The sequence below is a fragment of the Arvicanthis niloticus genome, chromosome 18 (genome assembly GCF_011762505.2).
Source record: "Arvicanthis niloticus isolate mArvNil1 chromosome 18, mArvNil1.pat.X, whole genome shotgun sequence".
Classification (NCBI taxonomy): domain Eukaryota; kingdom Metazoa; phylum Chordata; class Mammalia; order Rodentia; family Muridae; genus Arvicanthis; species Arvicanthis niloticus.
The window spans coordinates 15,483,380-15,504,488 of record NC_047675.1 but is presented as its reverse complement, the minus strand read 5'-3'; the positions used below and the strand labels follow the sequence as shown (position 1 = coordinate 15,504,488).

At 46.2% G+C, this 21,109-nt stretch overlaps 1 long non-coding RNA gene across 3 annotated transcripts in view; it reads left to right on the top strand.

The window, feature by feature from the left end:
- LOC143434937 (uncharacterized) overlaps positions 1-1,130 on the top strand; it is a 28,740-nt gene extending 27,610 nt beyond the window's left edge. For all 3 annotated transcript variants that reach the window (XR_013104814.1, XR_013104813.1, XR_013104812.1), the window contains one exon: positions 671-1,130. This is a non-coding gene — a long non-coding RNA (uncharacterized LOC143434937). The remainder of the gene's footprint in view (positions 1-670) is intronic.
- The last annotated feature ends 19,979 nt before the right edge of the window (positions 1,131-21,109 follow it).

Sequence of the window (21,109 nt, the reverse complement as noted above, 5' to 3'; positions counted from 1 at the left end):
GCAGGAAGTACTCTTAAGGGCTGAGCCATTGCTCCAGCTCTGCTGTCATTTCTATGACCTTGGTATTATGGTCACCTCCACCCTCTAGATGAGTTGCTCAAGGCACCCTCAATGCCCGTGAAGCCAAGATTGCACACTGGTCGTATGACCCCACAGCCTGTATTCCTCATTACCTTGTGATCCAAGTGGCACATAAATCTTAAGTAGTGATGTTGATTTTAAAGGAAGCCATGGGTTTTGCCGGCTTTCAGTTATGTCCTCTCATCCACAGCCTACCTTAGACAGAGGCCAAAAGGACTCTTCATGTCAGCCACAGTTGTGAGAGCTACAGAAAGCCAGAGGGGAGGTGTGAATATGGGTAGCATGGATCTGAGTGGACCCAGGAGGTGATCAGTGGTTGGGAGCCTGGCAGGAACATTCTGATCTTTTAGAAAGGGACCTATAGGTTGTGTATGTAACTCCCCGGAGACAGGGGTGGGGACGGTGCTCTATGTTACCCTTCAGTAAGAGGAAGGCTATCACTAAGATCTCATGAGCTAATGAGGACACTTCAGTCTATTGGAGAATTCCACAGATAACTTTGGTCCTGATGTGGCTGGGCCTTGGGTCAAGTTGGCTACTAGGATGCAAATGAAACTACTTTATGCCTCCCTTTATAATTCCGTTGAAGACAGTGCTGCGCAAGTGGACATTCCAAATCATGTCCAAAAGGGAGTAAGGGATGTGCTGCAGAGTCCGAAGAACAAGGTGGCTGTGGCTCAGATGGCAGCTTTACATCTTCTAAGAACCAAGGCCCATGTCTGCTGCAGCTCTTCTGTGCAAGCCCTGAACACAACTGCAGCTTTCTCTGACGTACCATTCCACAGGGACTTTCTCATCTACATAATGTTCTCAGGTCAAACAAGATTGTTGTTATACTAGGCCATTGTGACATTGAACCCTGAAGTTATTCAGTTATGTTAAATGCAATAAAATGTCTGGTTTTTGCATAGTACTTGCCTTCGTGTTAAAACTTTATTTGGTGTAATTTTAGATATATATTAGACATTTTGCAAAGATGGTCAAAGGAGTTTCTTCATGCAGCTTCCCCACTACATAGTGTCCTACATAACCAAGTACCATCACATACTGTAGCATCAATAAACATGTGACTGAATTTATTTGGGTTTCAGTTTGATTAGTTTTCTCACAGATCTCATTCTTCTGCTCCAGAGTCCTAGTCTGGTGACCACAATACACCCATGTCCTTTTTCACTTTAATATGTTCACTTCTTTTACTGGGAATAATTTTAATATAAATACATTTGCATAAGAAATATTTTAAGGGCTGGAGAGCGTTGTAAGGCCCATTGAGGTGCACTGGTTGCTCTTTCAGAGGACTTGGGTTTGGTTCCCAGCATTCACAAGGTGACTCCAGATCCAGGAGATCTGACACACTCTTCTGATCTCTGTGCATCAGGCTAAAAGCCATACACTAATACACAGAATAAGTCTATAATTGTTTTGTAAAAGAAAGTGTCTTAGAGTTTCCTTGCTGTGAAGAGACAATGACTACTACAACTCTTATAAAGCAAAACATTTAATTTTGACTGACTTACAGTTTCAGAGGTTCAGTCCATTATCATCATGGTGGGAAGCATGGCAGCATGCAGTCAGACATGGTGCTGGAGGAACTGGGAATTCTACATTCTGGATCTGCAGGCAGAGATGTGAAACTGATAGGTTGTGGCCTATCTTAGGAAGGCTTAAGCTTCTGAGACATCAAAGCCTACCCCCAAAGACACACTTCTTCCAACAAAGCCACACCCACTCCAACAATGACACAACTCCTAATAGTGCCATTCCCTGTGAGCCTGATGGCAATCATTTTTACTACAGAAAGTATTGTAAGCATCCCTATACTCTTTGTCTGCTGTGAAGATAAATTATAGAATTCATTGCTCCACCTGTAAATATCTTTGTGTGCATCTCCCAAGAATAGGGACATTTTCCTACATCACTGTGATACTATTGGTCCTACTTGAGAATTTAATAACTAAGCCTCGAATGTTGGGCATTCCAGAGGCGGAAGGTTTTCAAGTTCAAAGCCCACCTGGGCTACATGGTAAAACCCATCTCAAAGTCTCCCACACACCATGAATAATAAAAGCAGTATTCCAGAATAGTTACTTACTCAGTTTAAACATTTGAATTTCTACAGTTGTCCCAAGAATGCTTTTGTGGATTTCTTTTTCCTGAACAGGGACCAAATTAATGTTTGCCCATTGTATTCGGTTTCTTTTTATAGAAATCAGTCTTACCTGGTTTGTTTTGTCTTGTCATACTGACTGTGAGTAGCAGCCAATGGCTTTACAGAATGTGTAAACTGTGACTCAGCTTGTGTGGGCCCTGGTACCCTTTGCCTGTCTAGGTGTTCCATAGTTTCTGTGTCTAGAGTTTGATCTAGTAGTGTGATGGTTTTCATGCCACAGGATTTTAGCTAGATCATTTTAAGGATAGCATATCACATCGGAAAGCCCAGTTTGCTGGAGGCCACCCATGTGTGGCCATGTGGGCAGAGTGGTGACTACACATAGTCCAGAGATAAAATGCCCCTGGCATCATACAAATAACCCATTCTCCACCGACTTCTGTGTCCACTGATGGTTTCCATGAGGACTGTGTGTAAGTTTGGTTGTCCATGTAACCTCTATTTGGAATAAGTTGTTATGTTGACATGCCTCTTGGGTGTATTTGGTGGAGACTGACTACTTTTGCTTACTGGATGTTTCTAAGGACATGTGTTTGTGTTCCTGTGCTCTGTTCTCTTTGTTGACCAGGAGACCATTGTGCAGATGGGTTGTGGTCTATCTCTTTGCTCGCTTTCCTCTTGATAGGATTTTGGATTGTCTTCATATTTTTTAATTGTGTCTGAATGTTTTACCTGCATGTATATTTGTATATGCCTGGTGTCTACAGAAGCTGGAAAAGGGAAGCAGAGTTCCTAAGACTACAGTTATAGGCAGTTAGGAGCCCATGGTGTGGGTACTAGGAATCAAACCCAGGTCCTCAACGAATAGCCTGTTGGGAGCCGACCTTTAGCAGAAAGCGGCTAGATTATCTTTGCAGCCATCTGGAACCATATACCCTGATAAGATATTTGGTTTTCAATAGCCTACAACAGCTGAAGCACACTGTGATATCCCACATATTTTGTTTTGCTGTTTACTGCCCCCAGCTGCAAGGCGCACGTGGTAGTCACGCCTGCAAGGTAAATACCTCAGAATTCCCTTCAATAAACGAGACTTGATCAGACTTTCTGTCTTGTCTCCATTCTTCGAGTCTCTTCCCCTTTATCTCTCCCTCTCCCTCTCCTCCCTCTCCCTCTCCCTCTCCCTCTCCCTCTCCCTCTCCCTCTCCCTCTCCCTCTCCCTCTCCCTCTCCCTCTCCCTCTCCCTCTCCCTCTCCCTCTCCCTCTCCCTCTCCCTCTCCCTCTCCCTCTCCCTCTCCCTCTCCCTCTCCCTCTCCCTCTCCCTCTCCCTCTCCCTCTCCCTCTCCCTCTCTCTCTCGACCCTGACCCTCGGACTGGAGCGGCAGCTTGGGCCAAGACACAGTGGCCGCCAAGCGTGGAGCGGAGCAGGCCGCAACATTTTGGCCCACAAAGCTGGGCAGTACGGGCCGCGACAATAGCCAGTAGTCTTTAAGTCTACTGAGCTACTTCTCTGGTCCCTGCCTTCATAATCTTGTTCATACCTTTTCACGGCTACAAATGTTCATTGTTCTTGATTAAATACATAGGAACAGGCTTACCAGTTCACAAGTAGATCTACTAAAGTGGAACTACTATTTTACGTGGTCCCTGCCAGTGCTTGAGTGCCGTGCCTTCACCTGCTCACCATGTTGTCTGGGTTTGATTTTAGCCTTTTGAGTAGCTATGGATGTTGGTCATTGTCTTGACTTTTTAAATTATCTTTATTTATTTTATGTGTATGAATAACACTGTGCCTGTCTTCAGACACACCAGAAGAGGGCATCAGATCCCATTACAGATGGTTGTGAGCCACCATGTGGGGATTTCTAGGAATTGAACTCAGGACCTCTGGAAGAGCAGTCAGTGCTCTTAACCACTGAGCCATCTCCCCAGCCTCCTTTAAATTATCTTTATTATATTATGATTATTTACAGTACTGAAGATCAAAGCCACGGTCTTGGACACGCTAAGCAAGCACTCTCCTGCTCAGTTACTTCCCTGTTCTTCTTTGAACTTGCATTTTCTAAGGAGGGATGGTGTTGAACACCTGTTCCATAGTATATTAAGGAAAACAAACCAGGCTGCAGAGCACTCTGGCCTCGTGGTAGTTGAAAGGAGTCATGGAAGCCTTCTGTCTTACAGAACCTTCCCTGGATCAAAAACATAGAACTTTCTGCAGGCGTTCAGAGGTGCTGGCAAATTACTGTTATCTACAGGAAAAATGCTCCTTGTTTTAAAATAATTAAGTAGAACGAGATTCACATAGTAGCTTGTTAAGAATTTGAAAACAGTTTGTATTTCTTAAAGAAAAGTATAGATTTTCCTGGTATTAGCACCATTTTTAAAAAAATCTTTAAAAAAAAAATTCAGGGGCTGGAGAGCTGACTCAGAGGTCAGCATGTGTACTGCTTTTTCAGAGGATCCAAGTTTGCTGTGTGTTGGGTGCTCGTAATCACCTGTAACTCCACCTGCGGGGGGGGGGGGTCCAGTCAATGCCTCTACAGACACCTGCACATGCGTGCACACACACATACATAGAATTAAAGACAAGTCTTAAAAAGATAAGGAGGCATTTCAAAAGCAAAGCTGGTTGTGTGGGTCAGTGGCAGAGCACTCACACTCCGTGTATGAGGCTATGGGTTCCATCCCCATCACTGAAAAAAAAATGACTGATACACAAATGGTACAACGTTCAAAGCAAAGGAAGAACACTGAGGCACAGCTGTTCCCCTCAGGTTCCCTTGCTCTGCTCTACAGTGTCAGCATCCACCTGCTACAGAGCATTCTCTTCTCTGGGATGTCTCGGTAGTGACTATCTGTGTGTATTGCTGCCTCTTGAATGTTTGCAAGACATTCCAGAGCATAGGAGCCCCCATTTACACTGGGCCTTTACTAACATACAGATCGGGTCATTTCTAACCTCTGTCTGCCTAAGCAAAAGAGAGTTGGTGTGTGTGCAAGTTGTTTTTGCCGCTTTGAACATATAGTCACATTCACCTTTGGGCCAGAATTGGTAAGTAAGGCTATCTTTTGGGAAAGAGGGAAGGAAGCAGTCTGGCCTTGTATGAGAAAGTTTGCAAATGGGCTGGATAAGTGGCTCAGCAGTTAAGAGCACTGGCTGCTCTTCCAGACGACCCAGGTTCAGTTCCAAGCACCCACATGGCCACTCACAGCTGTTTGTAACTCCTGCTCCAGGAGCTTCAACACCTTCACACAGACATATACAGACAAAACACCAATGTACACAAAATATAAATAAGGGAAAAGTTTGGGAACAATGGGGTCTGGCAAGGTAGCTCACTGGGTAAAGCTACTTGCCGCCAAACAGAGTTGAGTTTAGTGTACAGGACCAGCATGGTGGAAAGGAAAAAAAATGATTCCTGCAAGTTGTCCTTTAACCCCCAGAGTTAACTTCCTTGCAGTTATTTGTGTCTGAGATTCTTCTTTCTAATGGTCAGCTGGAGGCTCCCTCTGCTCCCAGGGTTCCTCGGGCTTTACCATGCGCCTTTTCCCTTTTACTCAACACGACTGCTTCTCGTCCTTTGGCTCATCAGCATCCTCTGATGCTTCTGAACCCTTTAGAAAGCATCCCTGATCAAGTCAGGCCCACTACAGAGGTGATTTTATTTTCTGTATATGAGTACACTACTACTGTCCTCAGACGTACCAGAAGAGAGCGTCAAATCCCATTACAGATGGTTGTGAGCCACCATGTGGTTGCTGGGAACTGAACTCAGGACCTCTGGAAAAGCAGTCAGTGCTCTTAACTGCTGAACCATCTCTCCAGCCCTAGAGGTAATTAAAAAAAAAAGTTATACAGTATTCTCTAAGGCTGTCTTCACATAAGTATATAATATACTTTGGACATGCCCTCCTATGGGCCTCATGTTTTGATGCACGGTGCAGAGATTATCCTTGCATTATTCAAATGCTGATTTCTCAGTCCCCATATTTTGCTGCATTTTGGACATGGCTTTGTAATGCTTATTCTAAGTCTCTCCTGTCTCACATTTACATAAACCTTGCTTCCCATTTATTCTCTGATTGTCAATAAAAGCTGATCAGCCAATGGCTGGGCAGAAGAGAGACTAGGACTGTACTTCTGATCCCGACCAGGCAAGGGAGGGAAGAGGAAGAGCAGGGGGATTGGGGAAAGAGGAGGAGATTTGTCACAAAAAAGGGGTCTGGAAGAGACATGGAGAAACACCTGAAGCCCAGAGAACTAGACTAATACTAAAATATAAGTATATTGGGGATTTTGGCTGGGAGGTAGCCAGAGCAGTTTAGAGGATTAGAATAGATTATTAACTTCCCAGTTACTGTGCCATAATGCTTATCAAATAAATCTTATAGTCTCTATCTCATTTGGAAGCTAGCTGGAATAGATAAAAACTATCACTTTTTAAAATGCATTTTTGGGACTGAAGAGATGGACATCCAGCAGCTGCTCTTCCAGAGGTCCTGAATTCTATTCCCAGCAACCATTAAATAAATAAATAAATAAATAAATAAATAAATAAATAAATCCTTTTTATAAAATGAATTTTCATTCTCATTCCTCTGTCCTCCCCCTCCTCACTCCCACTCTACTGTCCTCCCCCTCCTCACTCCCATTCTGCTGTCCTCCCCTCCTCACTCCCATTCTGCTGTCCTCCCCTCCTCACTCCCATTCTGCTGTCCTCCCCTCCTCACTCCCATTCTGCTGTCCTCCCCTCCTCACTCCCGTTCTGCTGTCCTCCCATCCTCACTCCCATTCTGCTGTCCTCCTCTCCTCACTCCCATTCTGCTGTCCTCCCCTCCTCACTCCCATTCTGCTGCCCTCCCCTCCTCACTCCCATTCTTCTGTCCTCCTCCTCCTCCTCACTTCCATTCTGCTGTCCTCCCCTCCTCACTCCCATTCTGCTGTCCTCCCCCTCCTCACTCCCATTCTGCTGTCCTCCCCCTCCTCACTACCATTCTTCTGTCCTCTTCCTCCTCACTCCCATTCTTCTGTCCTCCCCCTTCTCACTCTTTCCTATCCTTTAAGTCCCTCCCCCAACCCCAAACTCTTGTTTCTTTGAATCGTTGGTACATGTATTAGGTATCTCTATATAGGACATGCAGATGAGAGAAAAGTTGTAATACTTCTTTTTCTGAGACTAATTTGATTCATATAATATGATTAACTTCATTTTTCTGCAAGCTAAGTCTATTCTTTATGGCTGAAAAAAAAAACCCTACTGTGTATATGATTTGTTTTCTTTATTCATTCCTCTGTTGTTGAGCACCTACACTGTTTCCATAAAAGCTGGGTGAATAGTTCTGCAATAAACATCAACATACAAGAATCTGTGATATGTTGACTTGAATCTTTTGGCTAAATACCCGGAAGTGGAAGACATGGGTACTGCAGTAAGCCTATTGTTAGTGTTTGGAGCAACCTTTATGCTGATTTCCGCAGTGGCCAGACTAGTTCACATTCCTCCCAGTGGTGTCCAGCATTCGTTGTTTATTTTCTTGTCTGTTGTGAGCAGTCTTTTGCAATTAATCCAAGAATTGCAGGTGTTTCTCTTGGAGGTCCCCTTAGAGCATCTGGGCTCCTGCAGAGCAGCTTGTCTTGTCCCCCTGAAGCTGAGTGCTTTGAAGACCATCTTCTTTAAAAACAAATGTTATGTGTTGAGTGTGTTTGGAACAGAGAGTCCCTACATGACCCTGGCTGTCCCAGAACTCAACATCCAGGGTGGCCTCGAACTCACAGAGATCTGCCTGCTTTTGCATCCCAAGGATGTCATCATACCTGCCTCTTGAAAAAAGTATTTTAAAAAGTGTGTTCATCCATTTTCGTATGATGAGGGGTAGGGAGTGTGGGTGCTGATGCTGAGTCAGGAGACAACTTAAAGCCCTTTCTTTCCTTCTACCGTGTGGGCTCCAGGAATCAAACTTAGGTCTTGAGGATTGATGTCAAGTGTTTTTTCCTGCCTTGTTGTTGTTGTTGTTGTTGTTGTTGTTGTTGTTGTTGTTGTTGTTACGGATAGGGCCTTATGAAGCTTTGCACTTCCCATCCTCCTGCACCAGTTCTGGAATGCTGGGAAGACAGTATACACCACCACATCCAATGTATTTCAAATTGGGGATGGAATCCAGGGCCTGGCGTGTGCTAGTTCAGATTCACAGAGATCCCCTGCCTCTGCTCCGGAGTACTGGGATCAAAGGCAAGTGCCACTATGCCTGCCTCTTTTGTTTTTTGTTTTGTTTTTAAGGACAGTGGGCTAGACAGTAATGAGTGCACCATCCACCCATCACTCTCTTCACTCACGCCAGCTTTCTGAGGGGAGCGCCCCTTTGAGTCTCTCATTGAGCTCGGCTTACATCATCCTAGGCCTTCTCTAGCTCACATCTGTTCCAAGCTCCTCCCACACATGGGTTCTGGGGCCTAGGAACTACACCCGTGTGTTTTGGTCATAACAACTTCACTTTTTTGGAACCAGGTTGTTTGTTTTTACTTTTCTTATTTCAGAGACCAAAAATAAACAAATGAAAGGGGTGGATCTGGACAGAAGCATGTCTCAGAGCATCCAGTCCATGTTTGTCACTTGGCCCTGTGTCTCTGGGCTCCTTGTGAGGCAGAACGTTGCCACTGGAGGGTGTGGCCACAAAAGGCTAAACTGTCTTTGTTTTGACCAGACAAGGTTTCTTTGTGTAGCCCTGGCTGTCCTGAAACTCTCTCTGTAGACTAGGCTGGCCCCAACTCAGAGATCCTCCTGCCTCTGCCTCCCAAGTGCTAGAATTAAAGGCAAGCGCCACCATGTCCAGCTCTGGTGAAACTCTTTAACAACCTGTCCTGTCTCTGTGGTAACTGACCTGTTGTAACTGCAGTGCCTACTTGTTTTGCTTTGATGCCAAAGATATACTAAACTGGCAAGATTTGTTTACCTTTTTGGTCTCCTTTTAAGCAGGTTTTATTTCATTCTCACATATTTTGTGTTTTTGTGTGGAGGTCAGAAGACAACTTGCTGAAATCAGTGTACTCCTTCCATTTTCTTTAAAAAAAAAAGAAAGAAAGAAAGAAAAGAAGAAAAGGGTCTTGTTACAGTTGATTTTCATTGTCAACTTGACTGGATTTAAAGTCACCATAGAAAACTCTGGGTGTGTTATTTAGGGTGTTTCTGGAAAGGTTTAACTGAAGAGCAAAAACCCAACATGAATGATGATAATACCATCCCATGAGCTAGGGTCTGAATTAACAGGAGAAAAGCCAGGTGCATGCCGGGAACCTCTCCACTCTCTGACTGCTGATGCCATCTTCTCTTCAGTGATGGATGTGCAGTCACACTGAGCCACTGTACTGAGCCACAGCACTGAGCTACTGTACTGAGCTACAGCACTAAGCTTCTGTACTAAGCTATCATACTGAGCCACCATACTGAGCCACTGTACTGAGCCACTATACTGAGCCATTGTACTGAGCCACTGTACTGAGCCACAGCACTGAGCCACTATACTGAGCCACAGCATTGAGCTACTGTACTGAGCTACAGCACTAAGCTTCTGTACTAAGCTATCATACTGAGCCACCATATTGAGCCACTGTACTGAGCCACTGTACTGAGCCATTGTACTGAGCCACAGCACTGAGCCACTGTACTAAGCCACAGCACTGAGCCACTGTACTGAGCCACAGCACTGAGCTACTGTACTAAGCTACAGCACTAAGCTTCTGTACTAAGCTATCATACTGAGCCACCATACTGAGCCACTGTACTGAGCCACAGCACTGAGTCACAGCACTAAGCCACAGCACTGAGCCACTATGCTGAGCCACAGCATTGAACCATAGCACTGAGCCACAACCCTGAGCCACGGCACTGAGCCACTATACTGAGCCACAGCACTGGACCACAGCACTGAGCCACTGTACTAAGCTACAGCACTGAACCACTGTACTGAGCTACAGCACTGAACCACTGTACTGAGCCATGATGGATCCTGTGTACCTTAGCTGGCTGTGTCAGGTCTCCTGTCATAGAAACAAGAAAAGCAATAAGAGTGTCCAGGGCTGGTTTAGCACTCTCAATTACCTCTGCCAAATTACCTCCCCAAATGCTGCAATTGCAGGCTCGTGGTGCTACATCCTGTGGAACTGTTCGAGTTTATCTGTTGCCCTGGTATTTTTTACCCGATTTTATCTGTCGACACATTTGCACATGTGTGTGCCTGTGACCATGTGCATGTGCCTGCACAGGGCTTTGAGCAGGTCCTAGGTTCAGACTAACCTGCTATACCCTGATCCCAGCTAGGATTCTCTAGCTTCCAAGTCCTATGTAAATCCCATGTAAATCCAAGTCTATGTAAATCCCAGACTGTGGTTTTTTTTCCTGCCTCCTGTGCTTCTGCTGTCTTTCTTTCTGTCATCCCTACTCCAAGCTCTGAGAACTTCTGAGACTTACTCCAAGTTCCTGGCATTTACTTCAATTTATTTCAATTCTGTCTGTCCTCTAATCAGATCCTGAGCCCAGGTGGCAGGATTATGTTCTGTCCCTTGTACGTCCAACACATAACACAGTGCCTAGACCCAGCAGGCTCCTTTTACGCCCTCGTCACATGATTTTTCTAGGTCTAGGACGTGTGGATGGGGCCCTGTCTCTAGGGGCATGGAGATCTGTTTGGCGGAGTGACTGTCGTTGCCTGTGCTTGACTTCTATACTCAAGACTGTCAGACGTAAAAGTTCTTTTCTCCCTCTGCGGGCAACTACTTAAAAACAGAAACTGAAGTCTAGACTGCCTTTCCAATCTCAGGAGGCATCAGTGCTGCCAAACTTTCTTTGAAGTTTTCCTAAACTGCTGTGTTTGGTCAGGATGCCAAACACAGGCGCCCAAGGATGCCGTCCACTCCGAGCTTCCCTGATTTCCCTTCCCTATGGAGGCTGCTCCCGGGCGCACTCGGGGTCCTGACCTTTTGATGACTGGTTACACTTACCAACAGTGGGTTTTATTGTTGTTGTTTTGTTTTGTTTTGTTTTATAGCCAATCCACTCTACAGCTGCCAGACACTCTCCCACCATTGCCAAAGAGAGCTACCCCACTCCCGCCCCAGGCCCCTGTGGGCAGCCTACTGTGATGCTTCTGATCTCTGGGGCCACTGGGCAAACGAACTGGCTTGAACTTGAACCCTTCTCGTGTCTCCTGTGCTTGTTTGTGTATGATAAACTTTCTAGAGGCTCCTGCAAAGTAAATGTTTGAATTGTGCATCGGTATTTGATCAACCTTTAGTGCTTGTCCGCACCGCTGAACGGGAGGGGCTCAGTCTTCCTGACCAGGCTGCTGAGGCAGAAGTTGTGCTCTTGGACAGCGCAGAGTGGCCCTGCCTTTTGACACTTTGCTTGTACTCTTGGGAGATGGTCTTTTAAGGAGGAAATTAATGTAGTGAGGGTTTGGTTCTTATGTTCCTGCTGGTGGAGTCCTGTGTCGTCGTCTCCTGAGAATTCAGGCGAATGGCATAGAGACCTCAGGATGCATTCTACCATCTCATAGTGGAGGAGTGTGGTGACAGCCACCTGGAGGATGGACAGCTCCTTTCACCGTTCCAGGAGTAACATACACTCAGGCAGAAAACCTGGTGGCACAGAATAGCACAAGCGGTGGGGGAGGGGCATGCCTGGAAAGGATGCTTGTGCCTCTTTCTCCTGTCTCTTTCCTGGATGCCTGCATGGTTTTGCTTTTTCAAATGCAGCTTGTTAGCTCCTTCGCTCATTAAAAAAGCTTGACCATCCCACCAGCCATCAGTCATCTTACCTGTGCAAACACCACGTCTATCTAACCAGTCTCGCCGAGAACATTTAGAACGATCCCAAAGCCTTATTGTACTTATCCCGTGATAAGCATCCTTATCCAAATATTTTTTTGTTTGCATCTCTTTCATAATTTTCCTGGGGATGAGTTCTGAGGAATAGAACTCTTGAATCAAAGGTCGAGAAGGTAAGAAAAGAAAGAAAAGGGAAAAAAAAGGTCTAGAGCTCTCCTCTCTGGAAGCAGTGAGTGGGTGAAGCACTGGATGGAGCCCTGTGCATGCTGGGACCAGCATTCTGAGCACAAACTCTGAGCTGTCTTGCCTACTCCAGCACTTGCTATGACCTTGGCAGGCTACTTCAATGTTCTCAGCCTCAGTGTCCTCATCTACCAAATGGGATGAGGAAAGTACTCATCTCATAGATTTACAATAAGAAACAAAGTGAATTTCTATGTGTGAAGCACTTAGAATAGCCTGAGGCCTCTAACAAGTATCATCCCAGCTATCCCATGTCTTACTTTGGGTTTCATTGCTGTGAAGAGACACCATGAGCAAGACAACTCTTATCTTACAGGTTCAGAAGTGTAGTCAATTATCATCATGGCGAGAAGCATGGTAGCAGGCAGGCAGACACGGTACTGGAGAGGAGCTGGGAGTTCTACATCTTTATCCCAAGGCAGGTAGAAGGAAACTGTCTTCCACAGGCAACCCGTAGGAAGGTCTCTAGTGCACCGGACAGAGCTTGAACATAGAACTCCAAACCCCACCCCACACATCCTCCAACAAGGCCATACCTATTCCAACAATAGTATCACTCCCTGTGAGTCAAGCATTCAAACATATGAGTCTATGGTGGCCACACCTGTTCAACTCAGAGATTTGCCTGCCTCTGCCTCCTGAGTGGTGGGGTTAAAACTGTGTATTGACACCTCTAGGCATAAAAACACTTTTAAGAAAAACTTTGGAGCCAGATGGTGATGGCGCACACCTTTAGTCCCAGCACTCAGGAGGCAGAGGCAGGCAGATTTCTGAGTTTGAGGCCAGCCTGGTCTACAGAGTGAGTTCCAGGACAGCCAACGCTACACAGAGAAACCCTGCCTCAAAATCCCTCAAAAATAACCAACCAACCAACCAACCAACCAACCAACCAACCAACCAGACAAACAAAAACAAAAACCTTAGCCTTTGACTGAGTGGTGGTAAAATAGGCCTAGCATATACAAGGTCCTGGTGGGTTCAATCCCTAGCACCCTGTAAAAAAAAGGGGGGGGGGAATACATCGATCCCACTCAAACTGTCACTGGTCATTATACCTAGGACTTCTGACTTGCTCACTTCTGTTTCCCCCTCCCCTTCCACAGTGCTCTGCCTGGTGTTTGGTTGTGTTTCTCTGCATCTGCCTCCATCCAACACTAGATGAAGCCTCCTAGGAGACAGTCATGCTAGGCTCCTGTTTATAAGCATAACAGATTTTCATTAATGGGGGGGGGGGGGCTGGAAAGATGGCTCAGTGGTTAAGAGCACTGTCTGCTCTTCCAAAGGTCCTGAGTTCAATTCCCAGCAACCACATGGTGGCTTGCAACCATCTGTAATGGGATCTGATGCCCTCTTCTGGTGTGTCTGAAGACAGCTGCCATGTAGTCACCTACATAAAATAAATAAATCTTTAATAAAATAGTGTCAGGGGCTGGCTCTCTCCCATGAGCCAGTCTCTCAGGTTGGGGCCAGTCATTGTTTGGCTGTCCCTTCAGTCTCTGCTCCTCTTTCATCCTTGCATATCTTGTAGGCGGGACACATTTCGGGGTGAAGGTTTTGTGGGTGGGTTGGAGTCTAGCTCCCCGAACTTTGAATTTGCTTTTGTTTTGTTTTGTTTTGTTTTAATAAAATACTTATGAGGCTGGAGAAAGAGCACTGGCTGGTCTTCCAAGGGACCCAGGTTCGATTTCCAGCAGCCACATGGCAACTCACAGCTGTCTCTAACTCCAATTCTAGGAAATTCAACACTCTCCTGTAGACATAAGTGCAGGCAAAACAACAATGCACTGAAAATAAATAAAAACTTTTACAAAGAGAAAATATGTGGGCTTTTATTTTATGTGTTTGGGTGTTTTGCCTGCATTGATGACTGTGTACCATGCTGTGCAGTGCCTGCAGCAGCCAGAAGAGGGCATCAGATCCTCTGGAACTGGAGTTAACAGATGGCTGTGAGCTGCCCTGTGGGTGCTGAGATTTGAACCTGGGTCTTCTGGGAGAGGCACTGAGCTATCATCTCTCCAGCCCATTATTTTGTTTTTAAATACGACTTCTGCCTCTTGCTAGTCATCTTCTGTGATAAGTTCCCAGAGCTAGAATTGGTGAGCTCTCTCTCCCCCTTCCTTTCCTTCCTTCCTTCCTTCCTTCCTTCCTTCCTTCCTTCCTTCCTTCCTTCTTTCCTTTCTCCCTCCTTCCCTCATTCCTTCCTTCCTTTCTTCCTTCCTTCTTTCCTCTTTCCTTCCCTCTCTCCTTCCTTTCTTTCTTCCTTCCTTCCTTCCTTCTTTCCTCTTTCCTTCCCTCCCTTCCTCCCTCCTTCCCTCCCTCCCTCCCTCCCTCCCTCCCTCCCTTCCTTCCTTCCTTTCTTCCTTCCTTCTTTCCTTTTCCTTCCCTCCCTCCTTCCTTCTCTCCCTCCCTCCCTCCCTCCCTCCCTCCCTCCCTCCCTCCCTCCCTCCCTCCTTCCTTCTTTTCTTCCTTCTTTTTCTTCCTCTCCCTCCCTCTCCCTTCTATTCCCAAATCTCTTCCGTGGGCCTTTCCTAAGTTGCAGGGTCCGGCCTTGTTACTCATTCATTCTCCAGGATTGCTGGGATTAGAGATTTGGACCCCTAGGCCAGCTTATGGGCCCACTTTAAGCAGTCCTTAAAAAGCACACATCTCAACTTCAGAAACCAGAGTTTCTGTGTTTATTTGAAGGCTTCTGGGAACCCTGGCCAGGGACCCTTTCCTCTGTAGAGCCCAGCCTCCTCTTGGGAAGATTCTGGCTCTGCAGATGAGGAGACAGCATAAGATGTTAAAGGGAGTGAGAGCAAGGAGAGAGACTAGCTAGTGTGTGTCAACTCCAGTGGAAATGGCCCATTTTATCCCCGCGAGGCAGCCTGTGCCCTGGTACACATAGCCCTCAGTACAAAACTCTCCTGTGGTATCATGTTGAATATAGACTATTGGGTACTTGTTTTATTGACTCCTTATAACTACTCTCTGGAGTTGACTCGTGGGATAATCTTAGAGAGGGAGGTCACTTGAACAAGGGGTCACCTAAATTACAAAGAATTCTGCCCGGTCTTGTCTGTATGGTAGCAAACCTTACTTTTTGGCCTCCTGACAGTTAGCAGGGGGACTTCGGCCCAGAGTTTGCTGTCAGGAAACCAGTCTGTGACTTGGGCAGGTCTGGTTTTCCCTGTTCAACAGTGAGAAAGGATATGGGACATCTATAGATTCAGTTATGTGTGCTAGAGTCCTGGGAATCTAGCCATGTATGGTGGCCTTTAATCCCAGAGGCAGGAGCATGTGGATCACTACAGATTTGAGGATAAACTGTTTAACATAGCAAGTTCCAGGCCTGCCAGGGCTACTTAATGAGACCCAGTCTCCCCAAACTCCCCTTGAAAAAAAATACTTTGACATCAGGAGGTACATGGCACCTCCTAGAACTTTGACCAAGGAGTGTAATAAAGAGACTAATTAAAGTATGATTTGGGATGGGGGATACAGGGATTCAGCCTAGGCCCTTAGGTGTGCTAGGGAAGAGCTCTTACACTGAGCTACATCCCAAGCCCTGATTATAAGTGTCTGAGAGTCCAGAAAGGATGGAGGATGCTTGGAAACTAAGATCAGCACAAAGTTGTCCATATCACTAGGCCTGAAGGAAGAAGGGAAGGGAGAGAGCACAACTCAGCAAGTGCTGGGCTGGGGGTGGAGTCATGAGAGCTGTGGCCTGGGCCAGGGATCAGCCTCTTTCCCTCCCACTGAGTCCTTGTGCACCACAGAGCAGGGCAGCGTCCAGTCTGCTTGTTCCTGGGCACAGGGATTTTCTGGGCTGTGGCCTTGTCTGTGGAGGGGACTATAACACAGTTTGACTTGAACCTGCTGAAAGACATCTACTATGAGGGTCCTTCTGTGGGACTGGGCTCCAGGCTCCTTACTTCTAGAGACTGCTTTCAAAGCAGGGACAAGAGCATCAGGCTCTGCCCTCCCATTCGTGGCAGTTTTGATGTGTCTGAGTCATGTGTCAGTGTTTTCAGTTCTCAATTCCTTCAAGAATTTGTCTTGAGGGGCTGGAGAGATAGATGGCTCAGCAGTTAAGAACACTGACTGCTCTTCCAGAAGTCCTGAGTTCAATTCCCAGCAACCACATGGTGGCTCACAACCATCTGTATGGGATCAGATGCACTCTTCTGGTGTGTCTGAAGACAGCGACAGTGTGCTCACATGAAATAAAGAAAATGTCTCCTGACTGTACTGTACATTCACTGTGAAAGGCGTGAGGGCATGCACTCATGCACAGACATACACAATAAATAAATGTTTTAAAAAATGAAAATTAAAGAATTTTTCTAAATTCTTGATTCTAGGGAGGAAAGGGTTCTGGGCCACTTCCAAGTGTTCAGCAAGAGGAGTTAGGTTAGAAGTCTGTGTCTGGGCCACTCCACCTCTCTCCCTTGGACGACTACTGGGAGCCCTGTACCAGGCTGCACAGGCCCTGCCCATCTCTCTAAGGGAAGGTTGACTGGCAGGCCTGCCAGTGCCAAGTTCAAAACCTTCTGCTTTTGTCTATGAAGTTTACTGTTGGATCAGTTTCCCAAACAAGTGTATATTTTGAAGTGTAGACACATGTGTCAGGCAAGTTTGTTACAGGACTGAAGGGTCAGGAACCAACTCAAACTGACTGAAGAGAGTATGGGAATCTCTCTGCTCACGTGACAAAAATGGCTAAGAAGCTTCCCGCCTTGGACAGAGAGGGCTTGACATTTGTCTGCTTCTTCCTGCTGACCAGATGTTACCAAGAAAACCTCAGCTTCCCTTTAGATGTGGGGAGCTCAGGGGGCAGGAGACAGCTAGCTTCTCAGAAGGGTTGCCTATTGAACCCAGCCTGGCACCTCATGCCCACAGTCCCAGCTAAGAGCTTTGTAAATTTGAGAGCAGCGTGAGCAACTTAATGAGACCTGTGTTAGAAAGCCTCAAAAGGTATCAGGGTAAGTTCAGTGGTCCACATTTGTCCAGCATTGTGCACTTGGCCAAAAACAGAGGAGCTGGCTCCGATTGGGGCCCCATGATCACTCTTCGCCCAATCATCAGAGGGACCGAAGTAAGCTAACTGATCAGGCTGCAGTTCTCTGTCTTGTTCAGAAATGGGCATTGGAAGTCATTCCCACATACCCCAAACTAAAGCAGGAGAGTTAGTACCCATAGGTCCTATAGGTTACTAGGGTGTTCCTGCTTAGACAGGTATAGACGGGCAAAATGTTGGAGCCCATGACTCCTCGCCATATCATAGGAAAATGTGAGGCACCAAACAACAGCTTAAATTGTGGCTTACTCTGGATGTGGAATATTATGTGGTATTAAAACATACATTAGAATTAAGTTTATGGAGAAAATGTAATGATAGGATTTATACCAGACTATGTTGAAAATAGGCTGCATGAGCTATATGATTTCAGCTGTATGAAGTATATTTATGCTTCAAAAAATGCAGAAAGTATTCCTAAATGTTCGTTGTAATTATGGCAATATGGGTACATTTCTCCTGTAATTGTTTTCTTTTACATTTTAAAATACTCTAATTATATATGCACCTAAGAAGCGAGCATTAGTTTTACAAATCTGAGCTACAAAACGACTTCCATGTTTCCAGTGCATGGCTTTTCTGTGCAGTAGTCAGCGAGGAGGAGGCGCAGCACAGAGGAGCGAGGCCAAGTGCACAGTCTTAAGCCTTTTAGGAAGCTGCCAACAGGTCTTGGCACCAGTGAGTGCCCATGGTGGGAGGTGGGGTTGCCCTGGGAAGATTTGTAGTCCCCTTGATGAACCCAGGCTCAGCTAGTAGACCCAGTTCATTCATTTAGTTCTGCACACCTTCATTCTGCAGATAGATGCCCCAGCCCTCTGCAGGACGGAAGCAAGGAGACATTCCTGTGTTTTCCAGAAGCCCACAGTGATGGATCTTCTGTGTATTCTAGGCCTGGCACCCATCGGCAAAGGAGCTATTGAAAGGTTGCTTAGACATCACAAGGACGCAGCAGCTGATTGTGGAGGGTCAGGGGTTCCCCCATGTGAGCAGAGACAGAGCAAGTGCTGAACAGTGGTCCTGTTGCTTCCCAGACTGATGGGGGTTGCTGTCTTCATCTGCTTCTGGGTGGGAATGAGTGTCTGGTGGATGGCTAGATAGTGGGAATGAGGATTCAAGGGACCCCCAAGGAAAGAGCTAAGGAGTGGCTCAAGGAAGGGAGGTGGAAGGGAGGTGGGCCTGGAAGGACCATGAGCATGTCAGCTGTCGATAGACAGATGATGGACACAGGTCACAAGAGGAGGTCACAAAGTCACAAGCAAAGGTCTTACTCATGCAGTTGGCTCTGCCACGTCATAATATGCAGGTCTCACTTTCTTTCTTTTTTTTTTTTTTTTTTTGTTTTTTTTTTTCAAGACAGGGTTTCTGTGTAGCCCTGGCTGTCCTGGCACTCACTCTGTAGACCAGGCTGGCTTCGAACTCAGAAATCTGCCTGCCTCTGCCTCCCAAGTGCTGGGATTAAAGGCGTGTGCCACCACCGCCCGGCCCAGGTCTCACTTTCTAATGGAGAGTCAAGACTTTCTCCCTGTCTTTTTTTGAGACAGGATCTCATAGCCCAGGGTGGCCTGGAACTCACTATATATATCCTCATGGCCTCTTCCCACATGACCTCCCTGTTGGGCATGCAGGGGTAGGATGTAGCTTGCGCTGGCTTTTCTCCCCTTGTTCTCTCCAAGGATCCTGAGAACCCAGACACTGTGCTTCAAGGAAGCCAGGCTACATGGGGACACTGTGTGGGCTGACAGCCCCTGTTGCGGTCCTGGCAGCTGTGGCATTGAGCATCTGTAAGAGAAACCTTCAAGATGAGGCCCCGAGGGAGAGCTACTAAGATGAGCTCCATCAAGCTGCAGATGGAGACAGATGACAAATCACATCGTTGTCTTAAACCTTTGAATTGTGGGTGAATGGTTATTCCCATGGTGTGGGAACAGATCAATCCATGCTTGTACTTGTAGACAAAGTATCCTACAGTAGAGCGCGATGTATGTGTGGCTGGCAGCTCTCAGACATGCACCCCTCCTCGTGTGAACCCATGAGACACACTGCTGCCACCCAATCTGTAGTTTACATTAGGGTTAGTCGGTTACTCGGTGGTACGTTTGGACAAACCCATTGTCATGACATCACAGAAGAGTTGCACTGCTTCCAGAACCTTCTGGGCACTATTCATCCCTCCTCCAATGGCGGACAACCTCTGAGGCTCTGGTTTCCACTCTTGCCTTTTCCAGACCGCCATGCTGCGGAGCTCCTGTTGTGTGTGGCTTTTCAGCTGGCTTCTTTTTCTTATCATGGCTCCAGGCTCCTCCATACTGCTTCATGGCTCAATAGCTCATTTCTTAGTGCTGAATAACGTGCCCCTTTCTAGATATACCTCAGGTGAACCACTCACCTACGGAAGACCATCTTCGCTGCTTCCAGGTTTGGGCAGGTAGGAGTAGAGACGCTGTAAGCACCTATGTGCAGTTTCATGTGAACACAGGGTTTATCTGCTTGGGTACAAGCCAAGGAGTGCAGCTATGGTAGTACAGAAGAAACCCGGAAGCTGTTTACAGGAGCTGTGACACCTTACATCCTGACAACCCCAAGCTTCCCTTCCTTCCTCTCAGCCAGCATTTGGTGGTGTCGCTGTTCTGAATTTGGCCCATTCTAGTAAGTGTATAGTAGTATCTCATAGTTCGATTTTTGGATTTCTTTATTTTAATTTATTTTTGAAACAGCTAGTTCTCAGACATGTACTCCAATTTATGTAGAGTTTTCTCTGTATAAACCTTAGAGTATATTACTCATTTTGTTGATACCTTCAAAATAACTTGAGGGAGCTTTGATTTGAATTCTGCTCAATCTAGAATATGGGAAGAATGATCTTCCTTCCTTCTTTCTTGCTTGCTTGCTTGCTTTCTTCCTTCCTTTCTTTCTTTCTTCTTTCCTTCCTTTTTTCCTTTCTTCCTTCTTTTCTTGCTTTCTTCTTTCCTTCCTTTTTTCTTTCTTCCTTCCTTCCTTCCTTCCTTCCTTCCTTCCTTCCTTCCTTCCTTCCTTGCTTTCATTCTTCAGTGCTGGAGAGCAAGTCCAAGGCCATAGGTATGCCAGGCAAGCCCTGAACTAAACTGACATCTTTACCACTCTGAGATATTCTATCAGTCTTAGGACATCTTTTTCTTTCTAAAAAATTATATACGTATGAGTGATTTCCTGTATGGATGGATGGATGGATGGATGGATGGGCACCGTGTGCGAGCTTGGTGTCCAGAGGCCAGAAGAGGACATCAGATCTGCTGAAACTGGTGCTCCATGTGGGTGCTAAGAATCAAACGCAGGTCCACTGCAAGAGCAACAAGTGCTCTAAGCCACTGACCCAGCTCTCCAGCCCCTTTAGGGTCTCTGTCGCTGTGATAACAAGCCATGACCAACTTGGCAAGGGAAGGGTTTGTTTTAGCTCATGACTCTCGGGTCATTTTCTATCACTGAGAAAAATTAGGAGAGGAACTCAAGGCAGGAACTGAAGCAGAAGCCATGGAGAAGCGCTGCTCACTGTGCTTGGGCTTGCTCAGCCTGATTGTTGTTGCTGTTGTTTTGTTTGTATGTGTATTTTGTTTTGGTTTTTGTTGAGATAGGGTATCTGTATATATCCCTGGCTGTCCCAGAACAACTTAATCTGTAGACTAGGATGGCCTTAAACTCAGAGATCTTTCTGTCTTTCCCTCCTGAGTGCTGGGATTGAAGACGGGCACCACTGCTGCCTGCTTCAGCCTGCATTTTTTTTCCTATTTATTTTATGTATGTGAGTGCTCTCTCTGCATGT